The sequence below is a fragment of the Prionailurus viverrinus genome, chromosome A2 (genome assembly GCF_022837055.1).
Source record: "Prionailurus viverrinus isolate Anna chromosome A2, UM_Priviv_1.0, whole genome shotgun sequence".
In the NCBI taxonomy this organism is placed as follows: Eukaryota; Metazoa; Chordata; class Mammalia; order Carnivora; family Felidae; genus Prionailurus; species Prionailurus viverrinus.
In genome coordinates, this window is record NC_062562.1 from 97,580,756 (window position 1) to 97,595,945 (window position 15,190).

General features: G+C 35.9%; 1 protein-coding gene and 1 pseudogene across 5 annotated transcripts in view; one reads left to right on the forward strand and one right to left on the reverse strand.

Annotated features, from left to right (window-relative positions):
* Positions 1–15,190, forward strand: part of GNGT1 (G protein subunit gamma transducin 1) — a 337,517-nt gene that overhangs the window by 299,801 nt on the left and 22,526 nt on the right. For all 5 annotated transcript variants that reach the window (XM_047849077.1, XM_047849076.1, XM_047849075.1 and 2 more), the window contains exon 2: positions 13,235–13,443. The gene's annotated coding sequence lies outside the window, so the exon portion shown is untranslated. The remainder of the gene's footprint in view (positions 1–13,234; positions 13,444–15,190) is intronic.
* LOC125153590 (tubulin polyglutamylase complex subunit 2-like) lies at positions 7,694–14,632 on the reverse strand (annotated as a pseudogene).

Genomic DNA, 15,190 nt, shown 5'->3' on the forward strand with positions numbered 1-15,190 from the left:
GGTCATGATCTCACGGTTTGTGAGTTCAAGCCCTGCTCTGTGCTGTCAGTTCAGAGCCTGTATGAATAATATGAATAATAATAATGAATACATGTTAAATTTTTTTTTAATTTTCTATTTCTTCCTGTTTCAGTTTTGATAGTTTATATGTTTGCAGGAATTTATCCATTTCTTCTAAGTTGTCCAATTTGTTGGCATATAGTTTTTCATAATATTCTCTTATAATTGTTTGTATTTATGTGGTGTTGTTATTTCTTCTCTCTCATTTGTGATTTTATTTATTTGAGTCCTTTCTCTTTATGTCTTGATAAGTCTGGCTAGAGGATATCAATTTTATTGACTTTTTTCAAAGTACCAGCTCCTGATTTCATTGATCTGTTCTATTGTTATTTTAGTCTCTATATCACTTAATTCTTCTCTAATCTTTATTATTACCTTTATTATTACCTTCTTTCTCAGCAATATATTTCAACAGCAATATACAATAGACTGAAAGTCTGTTGATCCTACCACTTTTTATGCTATCCCCTGATGCTTTCTCTTCTCTCTTCATCTAGCTTACATTTCATAGATAATAATTGTAGTCATATCCTTCCATTTATCCTGCATCTGTTCTCTCAATTCCATAACTCCATTCTGTGCATTCCTCAGTATTGTGCTAACATCACAAAAATTACAACCCTGGTTAAATTAATCTCTCCACTTGCTTTATGTCAGCCCATGAGCTGTTACTAACTGTAGAAAAATTCAAAACCGTATTCGTGAAAACACACTTCAAGCCAGCCAGCTAGGCTGTCAGACCATCAAAGTGTATGCCATAAGGCCATTCATCTTTACCTTCTCCTGAAAGTCTATTTCATATATTATCTTCTGTCCTCGAACCACCTCAACCTCCTCTCCCTTCCTCACTTTCGACTGATAACTGGCTTCCTTAGTGAGAAAATCAAACAATTGGAAGATAACTTCCACAGACGCCTGCCACCATATCTTCTCACTTCCGAGTATCTACATAACATACCTTGCCCTCCCATGTGTTGCCACAGATCAACCACCCATGAGCCAATCCAAGGCAAATCTCCTCACTTGTGCTCTAGATCCCATCTCCTGTTGCCTATACAAAAATATAGCTCCAAATTTTTTCTTTCCCATATTAGCTCTTTACTAGATCATTGCCCTCAGCATATAAATATCTGTTATTTCTCCTAACCTATATAAAAAAAAGCAAAATGCTTGATCCTACTTCTACGTGACATAACTTCTCCTTTCCTCTCCTTTGCATCAAAACTTCTTAAAAGAGATGTCTATAGGAATGTCTCCAACTCCACCTTTCTCTTTCTTTCTTTTTTTTTTTTCTTTATTTATTTTTGAGAGAACGCAAGCTGGGGAGAGGTAGAGAGAGGAGGATGGAGGATCCAAAGTGAGCTCTGTGCTGATAGCAGTGAGCCCGATGTGGGGCTTGAACTCACGAACCATGAGATCATTACCAGAGCCAAAGTTGGACTGAGCCCCCACTCAGGTGCCCCTCTTTCTCTTTCAAATTCAGTCCATCCAGATTTGCATTCCCTCTATGTCCCCTAAACTGCTTTTCCCAAGGTCCTCGATGATATCCTCATTGCTAAACTAATATTCAATTCTCATTCCTCATCTTACTTATCGATGGCATCTGATGCAGTCAGTTATGCTCCTCTCCTTGATATACTTTCATTATTCAGTTTCTAGGACATAACCCTCCTCTTTAGTTGCTCCTTCTCAGTTTGCATTGCATTGCATTGCATTGCATTGCATTGCATTGCATTGCATTGCATTGCATTCCACTCCACTCCACTCCACTCCACTCCACTCCAATCCACTCCACTCCACTTCCCTTCTTCCCCCTCTTTGACATGACAGCACGCCAGAGATCCATCCTTGCTTATATTCTCTGTCTATCCTTATTCCTTTGGTGATGGCATCCAGTCTTAAAGCTAAAAATGTCATCTATATGCCAGTGGACAGTTTGCTCCTGAACTCCAGATCCCTATTACCAATTACACATTGAATTGGAGATCTAATAGGTATCTCCACATGCAGCATGTCCAACACTGAGCTTTCAGTCTAACCCATAACATATGGGTTAACATATGGTTAACCCTTCCCCATCTCAGTTAATGATAATGCTATTCTTCCGGATTCTAGCCTAAAAAACAAAACAATAAAAAAATCTTGGCATCAATTCTAACTTCTCATCTTAAAAGTCTCACCCTTCTTTTTTTAAAATTATTTTTGGGGGCAGCTGGGTGGCTCTGTTGGTTAAGCATCTGACTTTGGCTCAAGTCATGATCTCATGATTTTTGGGTTCAAGCCCCATGTCAGGTTCTGTGCTAATAGCTCAGAGCCTGAAGCCTGCTTCAGATTCTGTGTCTGCCTCTCTCTCTCTGCCCCTTCTTCATTCGTACTCTGTCTCTCTCTCTCAAAAATAAATAAAAACATTTTAAAAAATTTAAAAATATTTTTTCATAATGCTTTTTGAAAGTGAGTTATAACTTACATACAGTAAAGTACAAAAAGTGATTTTTTTTTTTTACTAATTTATGTCCCTATATAACAACCATCCAGATTGAGATATGGACTGTTATCACCACCCCAGAAGCCTACCTCATTTCCTTTTAAGGTTAATATACTCACTTCTGACCTTTATCAAAATAAAGAGTAACTTATCTTCTGACCTTTATCACAATAGATTAGTTTTGCCTATTCTTGACCATCATATAAATGAAACTATACAATATGTATGGGTTTTTTTGTCTTAGTATTACTTCTGCTAAATTTATCTGTGCCGTTGTGTTCAGTAGTGGATTTTTCTTTCCACTACTGTGTATTATTTCATTTATTCACTCTCAAGTTGGTGGATAGTTGAAATGTTTCCAGATTTTTACTATTATGAATAAAGCTAAAATAACCATTTTTACATGTCTTTTGATAGACATATGCATCATATTTCTGTTGGACATGTACTTGGAAGTATAATTGCTGGGTAATATGGTACCTGTATGGTCAGTTTTAGCAGATTCTGCCAAAGAATTGACTAAAATGGTTGTATCGATTTACACTCTTTTGAACAATGTGTGATAGCCAGAGTTCCTGTGCATACTTGCCAACACTAGATATTGTTAGCTCTTTTTAGTCATGCTTATGGGTAGATAGTAGTATTTTATTATGGCTTTCAAATGTATTCCTGATGGCTAATTCTGTTGATCACCTTCTCATATGCTTATCTGCAATTTGCACATTCTGTTTTGTAAAGTTCCTGTTCATATTTGTGTCCCATTATTTTTTTATTGATTTTTTTCCTATTGATTTGTTGGAAATTTTTTATAGTCCGGATATGGGTTCTTTGTCCAATATATGCACTGAAATTAACTTTTTCCAGTGTTTGATTTACTTTTAAAATCTCTTTTGAAGAAAAGAACATCTTAATTTTTATGAAGTACAATTCACCAATGTCTTTTATAGTGTGTTTTTCGGTCCTATGTCCCTTGACTACTCCAAGGTCATAAAGATATTCTCCTACATTTTCTCCTTGAGAGCTTTATAATTTACCTTTCACATTTCAATTTATGCCCTATTTCCAGTTAATTTCTGTTTATTGTGTGAAGTAGACATTAAGGTTCACTTTTTTTTTCACATGGATATCCAATTGATTGATCACCATTTATTTAGATCTTTAATTTCTCTCAGCAATGACTTTGATCTTCATGGTAGAGTTCTTGTACATATTTTGCTACATTTATTCCTAGGCATTTGATTTTTTGGACACTTGTATATTATATCTCATTTTCAATTGCTTGTTTCTGGTATATAGAAATACAATTTATTTTTATATTGATCTTGTATCCAGTGACCTTGCCGAACTCACTTATAAATGATATAATTTGTAGATTCCTTTATATTTTCTAGCTATTCAAATATGTTACTGAAAATTATGATAATTTTACTTTTTTCTGTCCAATATTTATAGATTTTATGTCCTTTTCTTGAAATTTTACAGTGTTGAGGAGTTCCAGTAAAATTTGAATAGAAATGATAGTATTGGACCAATTTGTTTTATTCCAAATCACTGGGAAAGTATTCAATATTTCATTTTTAGTTACAATATTAACCATAGGTTTTTGTGGACTTCCATTTTCAGATGAAAGAGGATCTCTTATATTGCTATTTGTTGAGATTATTTTTTTATCATGAATTGCTGTTCAATTTTATCAGATATCTTTTCTGCATCTATTAAGATGATGGTATGGTATTTGTCATTTAATGCTTTTGCGAATTATTACCCTATTAGAGACTCGAAAAATAGGAAATGTTATTATTTGCTGAAAGTGATTTTGCAAATTGGGATTATTTCATGTTAAATCTCTGGAAAGTTGAAAATTGTGGCTTCATTTTCTTTAATGGATATATAAGTGATCAGAATTTTCATTTGTATGTCAGTTTTAGAAGCAAGGCCAGCCCATGGTCATATAATCTGGGAAATGACATGCACTTATAAATGTCTTGCACTAATTTAATGCTTTACTGTCACCATATTTAAATTTTTTATCAATGTTTGAACAAAGAAACTCTCATTTTGCACTGGACCTCTCAAATGATATAGTTATTCTTATTTTGTCATGTGTGGTTTTAAAGGTATTTGCTTATTTAAGTTATCAAATTTATTGGTATTAATTTGTTAATATCCATTCTATTTTCAAGATCTTTAGGATTTATAATGTCTGTTTTTCCACTTATGATATTGATAATTTATATTCTTTATCTTTCTTTAATATCTTTCTATTAACAAAATATTTGATTTTTTGAGAAATAATTTTTGATGTATTCATTTTCTTTACAATGATGTCTGCTTTTTTATTTTATTTTATTTTTTTATTTTTAAAATTTTATTTATTTTTTTATTTTATTTTATTTTTAATTTATATCCAAATTAGTTAGCATATAGTGCAACAATGATTTCAGGAGTAGATTCCTTACTGCCCCTTATCCATTTAGCCTATCCCCCCTCTCACAACCCCTCCAACAACCCTCTGTTTGTTCTCCATGAGTCTCTCCTGTTTTGTCCCCCTCCCTGTTTTTATATTATTTTTGCTTCCCTTTCCTTATGTTCATCTGTTTTGTCTCTTAAAGTCCTCATATGAGTGAAGTTACAGGATTTTTGTCTTTCTCTGACTAATTTCACTTAGCATAATACCTTCCAGTTCCATCCATGTAGTTGCAAATGGCAAGATTTCATCCTTTTTCATTGCCAAGCAATACTCCATTGTGTGTGTGTGTGTGTGTGTGTGTGTGTGTGTGTATAATATATACATATGTACATACATACATACCACATCTTCTTTATCCATTCATCCATCGATGGACATTTGGGCTCTTTCCATACTTTGGCTATTGTTGATAGTGCTGCTATAAATATGGGGGTGCATGTGTCCCTTGGAAACAGCACACCTGTATCCCTTGGATAAATGCCTAGTAGTGCCATTGCTGCATGTAGGGTAGTTCTATTTTTAGTTTTTTGAGGAACCTCCATACTGTTTTCCAGAGTGGCTGCACCAGCTTGCATTCCCACCAACAATGCAAAAGAGATCCTTTTTCTCCACATCCTCGCCAACATCTGTTGTTGCCTGAGTTGTTCATGTTAGCCATTCTGACAGGTGTCAGGTGGTATCTCATTGTGGTTTTGATTTGTATTTCCCTGATGATGAGTGATGTGGAACATTTTTTCATGTGTCAGTTGGCCATCTGGATGTCTTCTTTGGAGAAGTGTCTATTCATGTCTTTTGCTCATTTCTTCACTGGATTATTTGGTTTTGGGTGTTGAGTTTGATAAGTTCTTTATATATTTTGGATACTAACCCTTTATCGGATATCATTCGCAAATATCTTCTCCCATTCTGTCGGTTGCCTTTTAGTTTTGCTGATTGTTTCCTTCACTCTGCAGAAGCTTTTTATTTTGATGAGGTCCCAGTAGTTCATTTTTGCCTTTGTTTCCCTTGCCTCCAGAGACGTGTTGAGTAAGAAGTTGCTGCGGCCAAAATCAAAGAGGTTTTTGCCTGCTTTCTTCTCGAGGATTTTGATGGCTTCCTGTCTTACATTTAGGTCTTTCATACAATGATGTCTGCTTTTAAAACATTTTCTTCTATTCCTTAGGGAGTACTTAAATATGTTCAATTTGTAGTTAATTTTCTAGTTCTTTGAGATGGTAGATTGGAAGATTGATTCTCAACTTCTTTTTCAGTATACTAATTTAGAGCTAAGAATTTCCCTTTGGCCACCACTTTAACTGCTTCTTGGAATTTTTGTCATGTCACATTTTTTTCATTCAATTTAAAACATAATTCATTGTGATTTCTTTTTTGACACATGTGCTATATAACTGTGTATTTAATTTCTAAACACTTAGAGATTTTCCAATAATCTTATATTAATTTCTAGTTACCTACTATTACCTATTATATTACTGAGATGGTTGAGTTTAAGTCAACCATCTTGCCATTGTTTTCTAATTGTTTCATCCTTGTTTCTTCATTTATCTTTTCTGGTCTTTTATTTATTTATTTATTTATTTCTGGTCATTGTTTTATTTTTTTATTATTCCATTCATTATTAGCTTTTTAGCTATATATATTTTGTTATTATTTCATTGATTATTCTTAAAGTCACTGTATGAGTTCTACACGGTAAGTTGTAATACTTCCCAAAGCATACAAGAAACAAAAATAGTTTAATTCCATTAATCAAAACACCTTTGATGCCATCAATTTCATATATTTTAAATGTAAGCTTTTATATGCATAAGATATAATACTCAATGCTTGTAAACAGAATGTTCATTTATAGTTTTTTTCCTTTACTGGAAACCACAAACTTTATAGGAAACTGAAAAAAGGAGCAGAGTGAGAATTACTTATGAAAGACAAAAAGCACATATACAATTGTAGCTTCAAGAATTTTAACAGGGGGGTGCCTGGGTGGCTCACTCGGTTGACGTTGGACTTCAGCTCAGGCCATGATCACACAGTTCATGGGTTCTAGCCCCGTGTCTGGCTCTGTGCTGACAGCTCAGAGCCTGGAGCCTGCTTCCGGTTCTGTGTCTCCTTCTCTCTCTGCCCCTCCCCACTCATGTTCTGTCTCTGTTTCTCTCTCAAAAATAAATAAACATAAAAAAATTTTTTAAGAATTTTAATGGAAAATGATACCCATCAAATTGAGATATCCACATTCTCTAACAAAAATAAACTAATCTGGGAAAGGGCAGCATGAAAATATTCTGATGCAGTGCTGCCCAAGAGAATTTTCTGTGATGATAATACTAGCCACATGAATACTCACAACATAACTAATGTAATTGAGGAACTGAATTTTTAATATAAACAGTCACATGTGGCTAACAGTTACCAACAGAGCAGCACCATTCTAATGCTTCATGGGTCAAAACCAATGGTTTCTCTGGAGCCCTTCTCTAATCACTGCTGAAAAGTGTAGAGGGTTGGGAGTGGAGAGAAAGGAAAGCTCTTTACAGATCTGTTTAGCTACTTAAACAAGTTCTGAAACTCCACAGCTCTCCAAAGCTGAGGGTAAGGAAAGGACTCTGGGGGAGACCTGAGTATGCCCTTGAACTCTTGGCTAATGCTGACAGGAGTCAAAGGCCTAGGATTTGGCTCACTCAGATGGGAAGAGGCTTGGGCCATCTGTGCATGGAAATCATCGCTGTGGGACTGGCAGGGAGGTGGGGATGCTCATTTCCAACAGGGTTTCCAGGGCTACAAGAGAATTTAGAGGTGAAGGAAGGAACTGAGGGCCCTTTCTGGCCACCTGCAGGCTGGTTGGGCTCTTTCTTTTGGGGGATTAAGGTCTTGTTCTTGCTCTTGAACACTTTGCTGCGATACAGCTTGTTCATGAAGGAGTTGGTTTCTTCTGTGAGCTGGTTTGTGTTGTAGGTGATGGGTTTATAAATGTTGAACCATTGCTTGACTTGTGGGATGCCATAGTTGGTGAAGTCATACTGCCACTGTGGCAGGCCCAGATACATGAGGAGCAGGACATAGTAAGTGGTAAAGGTATCTGTGAGAAAATGCGAGTATAGGGGTGCCTGGGTGGCTCAGTCAGTTGGGCATCCACCTCTGGGTCAGGTCATGATCCAGCAGTTCTTAGGTTCAAGCCCCCCCGTTGGGCTACAGCTTGGAGCCTAGAGACTGTTTCAGTTCTGTGTCTCCCTCTCACGCTCTGCCCCTCCCCAACTCTCTCTCTCTCTCAATAATACACATTAAAAAAAATTAAAAGAAAAAAGAAAATGCCTGTATAACTCTCTATCTAGTAGCCAAATTTCAGCATCTTGTGCTATTGCTGGCTTCCCTCTTTTGTAGGCAAGGCAAACCTTCCCTTCCCATTGCAAGGATCCAACTCAATATCACACTGTAAGAATCAAAGTGAGGCTTCTCTGGACATTCTCACTGGCTTCAAGTGCATCAATCCTCCAGGCCTGCCAAGTTGGTGCATTAGGGAGTGAATGCATGGAAGACTGGTTGAGTCAAGTTGGCTTGGAGATGCTGTTAGGTGTCATGCTGCCCACTGGAATGGTGTGCTCGTCCAGCTTCACACTCATGTCATGTGGCAGCCACTGGTCATCAGGAAAAAATTTCTTCACATCCTCAGGTAGCATGCAGTTATTATTTTGTTCCCATGGAGAAACCCATATGATGTTCAGCAGGTGACTTTCCTATGATAGTAACGTCTGTCACACCTGGGGGTGACTCTAGGCTTCAAGTGATCCCCCACAGCAGCTTCTCCAGGTGTGGCTTCCTGCGGCCTGAGGGCGGCGTCTCCAACACAGCTATGTGTCCCAGCTCCGCACTGTGAGAGCAGCAGCAGAGATGGGCTCATTTATAGTTTTTGATGTTTACATCTTCTAGTGTTCTCATTCCATTTTGCAGTTATGTGCTTCCATCTGGAATCATTTTCCTTCAGAATTCCCAATAATGTTACTTGTAGTGCAAATCTGCTGGCAGCAAATCCTCTCAGCTGTGTTTAACTGTAAACATCTTTACTTATCCTTCGATTCTGAAGGATTTTTTGCTGGATATAGAATATTGGTTTGTAGGGTTTGTTTGTTTTTCTTTAGCACTTTAAAATGTTAATCTGTCATTTTCTGACTTCCATAATTTCTGTGGAAATGTCAATCATCAGCCTTTTTGATGCTCGTTTGGAGGTATTATCTCTGTTTTTCTAGGTATATGAAGATTGTCAGTTTGTTTTTAGCATTCAGAAGTTGGACTGTGATGTGCTTAGTTGGTTTTGTTTGTTTTGTTTTATTTTCTATGTGGGGTACACAGAGCTTCTTGAATGTATAGTCATGTCTTTAATTAGTTTGGGGAAATTCCTAGCCAATATTTCTTCCAATATTTCTTTTTATATACAATATAATACTTCTTATAATACATAAAACCTTTCTTATCTCTTTGTTCAAGTGTTACTGTTTTACTAAGGAAGTAGCACATGATCTGGGCTTTGGCACAAACATCATACTTCCTGCTTTCTTGTAATGAGGCTACATAATCAATTTAAAAGTTGAGAAAGTGCTAAATTAACCCAGATTTCTGACATTTTATGCAATAATGTAACATCATAATCCAACAGGCAAAGGGAAAATAAAACAACATCACTGTTTACACAAATTGGAAGAAGGTATCTCTATATTATATAACTAACAAGGAATTCTTACCCAGAATGCATAAAAATATGTTAATTATAAAAGACACGAAGTCAAATGGAAAAATGGGAAAAGAGTATAAAGAGGCAATTTATAGAAGAATAGCCAATAAAATGTGAAAAAATAATTTTCAATCCCATTACTAATCAGAAAATAAAAATGAAAACAGTAATGAGGTATAACTTCTCACTTATATGAATGTCAATAAAGGCATCACTGATGCACAATGTTGCAAAAAACTTGAAGAAATATAAATTTGTATACATTGCTGGCTACAAGTATTTGGAGAGCAATTTGGCAAAATCTAGTAGGTTGAATGAACTTGTCTTTGACAATTTCACTTTTATGCACATATATGTGTGTAATGAGATATGTATATAAATATTCATTATTGTTTATAATAACCAAAATTTGGGAATAAAGTAAATATCCATTAACAGGGAAATGAACACACCGTGCTATATTTATGTAATGGAATACTATAGAGTGATAAAAATAAATGAAGCAGATCTTCATGAAACAAAATGGATTTAGAGGGTATATCCAAAACAATAGTAAAAATGCATGATGACAATGGATATATATGGTGTGACACCATGAGTAATTTTAAAGCACATAGAACAATAATTCATGTTGCTATGAATTATTATATTTATAATACAAGCATTAAAATATGCAGACAATTGTGGTACCTTAATGGCTCAGGTGGTTAAGTATCTGACTTTGGCTCTGGTCATGATCTCGTGGTTCATGAGTTTGAGCCCAGCGTTGGGCTCTGTGCTGACACCTCAGAGCCTGGAACCTGCTTCAGATTCTGTGTCTCCCTCTCTCTGCCCCTCCCCCACTCGTGCTCTGTCTCTCAAAAAATAACTAAACATTAAAAAATTTAAAAAGAAATATGCAGAGAATGTATACACTCCAGTATCAGGAGAGCAGTTACTTCTCATGAGAGAGGAAAATAGGATGAGGTGCATATTGAATCTTGAGCTCCATTAAAATAGAAAAAGCTCCTGAAACAAATCTGACATCTTTTCTAAACTGGGTCAATTATACTAGTTTTCTGTAATTTTCTGTACAGTTGAAACCTTTCATGATTAAAATTAAATTGTAAAATTTAAGCTCTATTTTTATGTTAAAAATTTTGAGCTGAGTTTAAAGGAAGTATTAACCTTTAATGAAAGAAAATGTATAAAATTTGTAAAGGTTCAACCTTAGTAATAATCCTGGAAATACCAATTAAAATAATGATGAGATATAATTTTATTATGACAAAGAAGTGAATTTATTTTTCTGCTCGTTTAAAACCCAGTGTGTTGGGCATTTGCATACATTCTTAGATTCTTAGATGGAGATAAACTGATAGAACTTTGTAATGTAATTTGTCAGCATATACTGAGAGCATTAACATGTTCATACCTCTTGACTAAGTTACTTCCACTTCAAGGGAACAGAAGAGTGGTTGTTAATTACTTAGTGATGAAATTTTGGACTATTTTTATTCTTACCTTTATAGATACTTTTAATTTTCTATATAGTATACAGTGAGTATAATAACATATTTCAAAATCAAAATATAACCTATTAGTTTTGCATGAAAAACTTGAACACCCTAACAACAAAAATCCTAGGAAAATAACTAAATGCTATCTTAGTGCAACTAGGAAGTTGTATTAGATATAGTGAAGCCACAGGACAAATGATTAAACCTGGTTGAGGTAACTCAAGGAATGCCGCCAATAAGAAGATTCAGCTTACCAAGTGGTTAGTAAAGAGGGAAGGCTATTCATTTCAAAGAAAACAAAAACTTACACTGAGGCATAAAATAGTGTTCCTCAAAGTGTGGCACAAGTGTACCTTCTTATCATCTGGAGTCATTGTCTGTCATGTACATCTTTGCTAACTCAAACCCACTAAATCAAAACCCCCAGTCATTGGGCATAGGAGCCTGCCGTGTAACTGGTTCCCTGGATGGTTCTCATGTGCAAAATTCGTTAATTACATTACCAAAAAAGCCAAAGCAGTATCACATTCTTTGGAAACTGAACATAATTTAGTGCAACTGAATTGTAGCTTACTGGTGATGTTGGAATGGGGGAGATACATCTGGAGAGGAATGTCATGGCCCACTTTTAAGAAGGCTTAAATGACACACTAGGGGCTTGGGCAGTTAACATGAAGATTCAACAGCAAACATCTGAAGAGCTTAAGAGGAGTAAATCTTGATAAGATTTTTTTTCAAAAAGATTACCCTGGCATCAGTGTGGATGATTGGATAGGGAACAGACAGGCAGGGAGGAAATTTGGGAAAATGTTTTAGTTTTCCTGGAATAAGATAAGCAGCACTAGAATAGACTTGAACAGATATACTTGGTTACCAATTGAATACTGAGTGAAGACAAAATAATTTTGGATGGTTCCAATGCCCACATTTGCTTGCCTTCATTCTAGGCTTAAAATACCTAGACGAAGAATCTCTTAAAACTACAAACTCCACTTTTCCACCTTTCCTTATTTTTATCACAAGACTCATATTTTACTGGAGCCACTATTACAATACAGGAACAGATACTCCAAAGAACATTACGGAGTTACATCATTAGCTAAATGTCCACGAGACTGTTGGCAGAGATAGCATGTGTATCTAGAGATGCTGTGATCCAGGCAGTTTTAAAGGCTCCACTGCAGTTTGTATGGTTAAACATGTGACAGTGTGTGTGCATAGAGCAGGAATGAGTGGCGGTCCAGAGTAATTTTTTTTTCAATAAAAGACTATGTTATTTAAAGCCAGCCTGTTCTATTTTGTGTCTTTTTGTACCTAGAACGAGACATTCCTTTTAATCAGGCTGTCTGGTGAAACCACAGCAGTGACTTGTCTTCAGGCTGTGGCCAGAAGGAATTTCACTTAGACTGCAGGATGACCTACAACAGCTTTATATACTTCTTCATTAAAATAAAATGGCAGAGGTTTTGGCGTATTAGAAAATTGTTTTCAAAATTCCTACCCAAGCTGGACAGAAAGCTGCAGCTGTAGCTGAATGTAGGCTGAGCCATCTCCTGAGGGCTTTGGCTGCAGGGGACGTAAAGGCAGCAAATACCAAATCAAGCTTCCCTGTAGCACTTGGAATCCCCAGAATTCCCAAAGGTTCTGTACATAAGATCCTCAGAGTACATAAGACCCTTTTGCTCTGATCATTCTCAAAAACCACCAAGAGTAGTCACAAATACAGGTCTTATTCCACCAAAAACCTTTTAATGACATGCTGCATCCCATATAAAAGCTATAAAAGCATTGGCTCCTGCTCTCACTCCTTTTAAAATTTCATTGGTTTGTTGGAAAACGTAAGGTATTTTTCCTGTAGGGTGGCCAACATTATGGATTTGGCTGGTTGACTTCCCCTGGTTTCTTCCAACTTGTTCCTTTATCCCCAATATTGCCTCATGAATGATAGATCTAGAGGTTTGATTAACTTCGGGTTCAATTTTTTTTCTTTCTTCAAGATTTCTTCATGGGGAGGAGGTGTGTGCTACTTCATCATATCAAGAAGCAAAGAATGTCTGTTGCCACTGAAATTATCCATGGATTCAGAGACATAAGCCTAATTCCTCCATCAACCTTTTGAGCCACGACTTTGGCATCCACAGATGATCATTACCCAGATGCATACTTTCATTAGAGGTATCTTCTAACATCTTCATGCATGTATAAGGTGAGATTCTTCTATGAATAACTTTTATACACTATTTAGTTTCCCAGTGGTATAAATTTAAGGATAAATAAAAAAGGATAAATACTTTATTCTTTCTGTTAACTTATCAGTTTTCAAAGTAATGGGAGAGTGCCCTAGCAGTCTCCAAATGTGACCGAGGAGGCGTGCATGTGTGTGTAATTATTAATTCATTTTTATATATTTACATATATTGTGGTCATTATTTGTTTTGATGTTCATATTGCCTTATTTTAGATCATTGAAAGGCCCTTGTTGTTACCCTCCTGTTTTTATGATATGATTCATTAGTCTTCTTTTTAAATGGTTTTTAATGTTTCTTTTATTTTGGGGAGAGAGAGAGACAGAGTGTGAGTGAGGGAGGAATAGAGAGAGAGGGATTCACAGAATCCAACGCAGGCTCTAGTCTCTGAGCTGTCAGCACAGAGCCCCATGTGGGGCTCAAACCCACACACTGTGAGATCATGACCTGAGCCAAAGTTGGATGCTTAACCAACTGAGCCACCGAGGTGCCCCTGATTCATTAGTCTTTGATAGCTTCCTCACTATCTGGAATAAGATGGCCTAAATTCATCTTACATATTTCCAGTTCTAGACCTGGAGTTGGTGATTTCTCCTCAGAACCCTGGTAGGTGTACTTACTGCCACTGGATTATCATTGCTTCAAGGACTTTTAAATGGAAAACGCTTTTATTTATTTAAAAGAGAAAATATACTTTCAATTCATACTAATGTTTGTAATTCCAATTTAAAAGTTAAAGGCTTTTTCTTAATTTCTTAATTTCATACTTCTGTCTTTTTCTCTTAACACTGAAAATCTTGACTTCTAAAGAAATATATTTTCTATATATGATAGGTTCAAAATAACAGTATCAATATTACTAATGACTACTAATCTGCATTTTCAGATTTCTTCAGAATTTATATGACCCTTAGATCATAGCCTTTAAAAGACATATAGTCAAAATACTGGCTTTGAAAGTCACCGGAAACAATTACATATTCTTTGTATAGTTATGCCACCATCTGATATTCATTTGGGTTCAATTGTTTTAGTTTATTTCTAATTGCAGAAGGAATGCTTTCTATTCTTTTTAATTTTGGTTTTAAATTATGCAGTGTTTGCGTGGTATAAGATCAAAACTATATAATATCTCCATACCTGTCCCATCCTCTGTTTCCTCCTTCCTGGTATAGGCAACTATTTTTAATATCCTTATGTCCTCTGTGATGTGTATATTTTATTCATATTGTTCTAGACCCTGTTTTTTAAATGTATTCTGAGGATAAGATGATACCCATATATAGATATTTTGCTCATTTTTCATCCATAATTTCTTCAACCAATCCCTTATTGATGATTATCTGGTTTGTTTCCAGTTTTCAGTTGTTCCGAATAATACATCAATGAATGTCCTCAGGCTTATACCATTTTGTACTGTTCTCACAATACCTTTGGGATAGATTTGTTTGTTTTGATTTTATTTGAGAGAGAGAGAGAGGCAGAGGGAGAGAGAGAAAGAAAGAGAAGAGACAGAGAGGGAGAGAGAGAAAGAGAGAGAGAGAATCTTAAGCAGGCCCCATGCTCAGCGCAGAGCCTGATAAGGGGTTTGATCCCATGACCCTGGGATCATGACCTGAGCTGAAATCAAGAGTGTGATGATCAACTGTGACCCCTGGGTCACCCAGGTGCCCCTGGGCTAGAATTTTAAAAGAGGAATTGTTCAAG